The 5,053-nt window shown below is 44.3% G+C and overlaps 1 long non-coding RNA gene across 1 annotated transcript; it reads right to left on the bottom strand.

The window, feature by feature from the left end:
• Positions 1–249: 249 nt before the first annotated feature.
• Positions 250–4,415, bottom strand: LOC310797152. Its single transcript, XR_014553712.1, has 3 exons — positions 4,294–4,415; positions 1,417–1,507; positions 250–360 (listed from the first exon to the last, which is right to left on the bottom strand). It is a non-coding gene; the product is annotated as an uncharacterized lncRNA (long non-coding RNA).
• Positions 4,416–5,053: the final 638 nt, after the last annotated feature.

The raw sequence follows: 5,053 nt of genomic DNA on the forward strand, positions 1-5,053 counted from the left end.
AATCAAAATCTCAATGCAGAATATGAGTGGGGAAATACTCTTCTGGAACCGTGACGTCACAGAACAGTCATGTGACTGTTGAGCTCTATGGGGCCATAAGGCAACTATAACCCTAACCCTAAATAAACAGACACAAATGTGAATACTGTCAATTACAGGCAAATATCAGTTTGATGTCATAATCATATTCATAACACTTTACACAGTAAATCATTTTGTAAATAAATATAGTATCTGATGGCTTCCTACCTGTTCTGCGTATGCATTTAGCAATGGGCGTTATGATGAGCAGCAACATGGTCACGACCATGAAGATGATGACTATTCTCCCTGGTCTCCGTTTCCATTCACCATCAGACTCTACAGGAAAATCACAGCAACAAATCTGTTTACATGGACACAGTATTATATCTATGTAGTTAAAAGCTTGACCCATTTGAATCTTTTTGACATCACAATTGCTTGAGTGACCATCACTGTAGAGCCCTGCGAGCACCTGAAATTACGGCCCCAGCCTGGCCCGGCCCGTGACATTCAGGCCCCACCCAGCCCGCTGCGAGGGCCTGAAGACAATATTATGATATAATGACACATCTCTCCCTCTCTCTGTTCCTCAGCTGCCCGTGTGCTGCGGTGCTGAAAAGACAGCGCCTGCGCTCTGCCTGTCTCTCTATAGAGAACCACAGGAATGAGTCTGGAAGTATACTTCTGGGTTCGTCAGCAAAAAAAGTGAATGGGGTTTAGAATGAGGATTTCACTTAAATGCATAAAATAAGGTCTGTGGTGAACAAAAGTTTATGGGAACGTGAATTTGGGTTCAGCATGATAATGTTCACAAACGTGAATAACTTTTATGACTTTTGGAACGTAAATGCGCTTGTTTTAACGTGATTTTTAGAAAACGCTTCAAAAGGCATACAAGTTATTCACGTTTGTGAAGATTATCATGCTGAACACAAATTTGCGTTCCCATAAAGTTTTGTTAACCACACACAGACCTTACAGTATTTTATGCATTTAAGTGAAATCCCCATTCTAAAACCCATAGGCTTTTCCACTGACGAACCAAAATGGGGCCGATTTCTGGATAAAGCCTACAAAAATACATACATACATTCCTCCTTGCGGTACTCAGTGATGTCATAAATTCACTCACACACACACACACACACAAAGATGGCCAGTGATGATGTCATCAATGATGTCATAAATTGTGACATCATCAGTGATGTCAGAGGCATCATCAGTGATGCACACAGACACACACACGTGCGTGCGTGCGCACACACACTCACACACACATACACACAAGAGACAGACAGGCACACACATGCACACACAAACACACACAAGAGACAGACACACACACTGATGATGAGCGCGCCCACACACACATGTTAAAGTGAGGTAACTCACTGGGGATGAGCGGGTTGCTGATGGGTTGGCTGACCTCCTCACTGACTGGGTTCTCCACCTTACAGCTGAACTCCGTATAGTTCAAATCCACCTATAAATCAGTGAAATAGAATTAGCTCAAAGTTCACAAACCAATCACAGTTTAATTTGGATACTGTTTACTTGATGTCTTCACCCTTTGGAGGCTCAGCTGCAGAGCAGTTCCCTGAAGCTGGAAGGAGTTCAGTGCCTTCCTCAAGGACACTCCAGCAGCTTAAAACATCAAGAAACGTAAAGGTTTGACTTCCGGTGTGCGGCATGGCTGTGAACTGTGTACAGGTGTTCTGTTTCTCTCTTTGTTTTATGTTGAATGTCGTCTAATATGTTTATGTACAAGTGGTGGATTATTTGTCTTCTGGTATGGGGACTGTGGTTGCAAGTGCAACAGACACGCTGGAATATGGATTGGCGTGTGGACACAGACTGTCGAGTAGGGGGTATTCGCCTTGCATGCATTCGTATACAGCAGAGAAACCTTGCTTGAAGCAAGATATTCTGAAACTCAGGGGACTGACTGTGGGGACTACAGGGGACTGTGGTGCCTGACACCGGAGCTCCTAGCCCACATCCCACCAGAGTCGATAAGACCAGGCCGGTGAAAAAAACAAGGAAGGAGAGGCGGGGTGCGGAGATGACTGTGAGCAAGGCACACAAGGCCACTTCCATCTGTGATCCTCACAAACCTGCGGTCAATAAACAACAAAATGGACGAGATCTGCGCTCATACCAGGTACTGTTCAGACTTCCGGGAGGCATCATTGCTATGCTACACGGAAACTTACTCTGCAATACCAAACTCTGCCTGTAAAATAGACGGCTTCACTTTGGTGAAAAAAAAAAAAAAAAAACTCTTGTAACGGGACAAGCCCGTCTTTTATTGTCACACGAACACCACAACACATGCATGCGGCCACAACACACTCATGCTGACGGTGGCCGGTGAAAAGTGTCCTCTGCATTTAACCCATCCAGGCATGTCCTTTCCTCCGGGGGGCAGGCCAGGAGCAGTGGTCGCTTTCTCGTACAGCGCCCGGGGACCAACTTCGGATGTTGTCGTCACTGGTCGGATGACGATGGCGATCTGATCTTCTGCATGTTTTTAGTGGGGGGGTTATATATACGGAGGAACCCCCTGGGGAAGCACGGGGAGAACATGCAAACTCCACACAGAGAGAAAGGCCCTTACGACGAGATACCCCACCTGGGCAGTAGGCACTGAGGATATGGGGGGGAACACAACCACAGCGCCCACAGTGTCCCAGGCGAGAATCGAACTCAGAACCTTCTGACTGTGAGGCGACAGCAGAAAGCAGACAGAGAAATCAGCTCCTGAAAAGCAGGGGCGGCGGGATCTGTGTATATATATATTAATGATCGGTGGTGCCGTCAGTACACCGTGAACAGCAGGTTTTGTGATAAAGACGTTGAGATCTTGTACCTGACTTTGAGACCCTTCTATTTGCAGAGGGAATTTGGATGCGTGCTGCTGTTTGTTGTCTACACACCTCCCAGTGGCAACGCGACGCGAGCAGCAGCTACTGTTGAACATGCTGCAGCAACAACATCCAGAGCACCAGCAATTGTGGTTGGAGACATGAACCAATGCAAACTGGACATAACAATGCCAGGATTTGAGCAGTATGTGAAGGGTGAAACCAGGAGGAATAAACTCTTGGATAAATGCTTTGTAAAACATGGAGGGAGTATATGTGTCAACGATAAGACCACCAATAGCTAACTCAGATCATAATGTGGTCCATCTTGTACCAACTTAAAAATCTAAACTGAAGAGCAACAAACCAGATAGAAAAATAATCAGAGTCTGGTCACCTGACAGTATATAGAAGAAATGAAGGCATGCTTTGACTACTATGTGGGAGGAGTTTCATCATGACTACTTGGATGAGACATCTACAGTAACAACAGACTACATAGACTTTTGTGTACAGTCAGTGATACCAACCAAGAAGATACAAATATATCCAAATAACAACATGTACATAACTAATGATGTAAAACACATTACACATTCCTACAACTACAAAAGGTTTTTAAAAGCAAAAATAGTTATGGGACACCATGAAAAGCATGACTGGACTGTCAACCACCCAGAAAGCATTGGTGGCAGATACTGAGGCCGATTTTGCAAATCAGTTGAACAGTTTATTCGCTAGGTTTGATGAAGGGAACAATTCAGATCATGCTGGGAATATCATCAGCTCAGTCCTACCTGTGCTGTCTGATAGAATTGATGTTTCTGTTGAGCAGGTGAGGAACACGTTTAGACATTTGAATCAGAGGAAAGCCACAGGACCAGATCCTCTCAGTGCCTTTATTCTGAAAACGTTTGCAGCTCAGCTTGCACCCGTGTGGCAGCCTATTCTTCAGTGTTCCATGGACACTCATATAATTCTTACAAAGTGGAAGACTTCACATATAACACCTCTTCCAAAGAAGAAAATGTGTCCTAAGGAACCTGGTGATTATCGTCCTGTGGCTTTAACTCCTATTGTTATGAAAGCCTTGGATTTTTGGTTTGTTTTAATCCACATTTGATTCATTGGTACCACTCATTTCTCACAAATACAGTACAGGTGGTTAAAGTCAACCAGACTTTTTCCACTTCCATTCTCACTAACATAGGATCACCACAAAGACCATGAACCCTAACCCTAACCCTAGTGTAGTGTAATGAATATGTGAAGCAAGCTGAACAAATGATTCTGTTTATTCCTGTAAAGTCATGCATTGTTTAGTCCCCTGATATTACAAGTGGACATTAACTAACTCACACATGGACAGGAAGAGAGTTGGACCAACACTTCATCACTATTGTACCTTTGTAATGATTTGCTCTCTGGGTGAGTCAATCTTCTTCGTGTCGTCTTTCCACCAGGTGTAACTGACTGGTTCAGCATCTGTGATGATTGCGTTACACCAGAGAGTACAGGAGGACAAATCAGGTTTACAGCTTGTAGAGATGGTGGGTTTAGAGACAGCAGCTGTTGTTGATGGAGAGAATAGGAGAAAAAGGCCATTGCAGTCAGGATCAATCACATGCACTTTTTTTTCTTGATTTCTCTGTCTCAATGCAGACATCTAGAAAGAGAGACAGACAGTGAGACTCACAGACTGTTTTTCCACATAAGCCTAATGTGCACTTGACATGAACAAACTTGTAACATTATGTGACATGAAGGGGGATTTGGGCACAACAATGTTAAAACAATACAGTGGTTTGACATCAGGGACCCAGGCCTGTTTCCGAGCAGGCACGTGCAGAGGGGGATGCTAGGGGTGCCCGAGCACCTGCCCGTTTTCCCCTGATGCCAAAAGTGGCCTTTTTGGGAGGGGAATTTATTTTTATTTTTTTACAGTGAAGGCAAGAAGAACTTATAACAATAAATAACAATTTATCAATCAATAAAATGTCTGGACAGTTTACACATGTTGACCTTTCAACCGGAAGTTAAGTAATCGTCTGCGTCTCTGTGACGTGTGCAGGATGTCCAGGATTGTCCCAGGATGGCGAAGTCATGACACGCGCTTCTCTGCCTCTGATTGGCCTACCATCAAACATTGTGGATCCAATCACATT

Source organism: Poromitra crassiceps (assembly GCF_964638095.1).
Source record: "Poromitra crassiceps genome assembly, chromosome: 23".
Classification (NCBI taxonomy): domain Eukaryota; kingdom Metazoa; phylum Chordata; class Actinopteri; order Beryciformes; family Melamphaidae; genus Poromitra; species Poromitra crassiceps.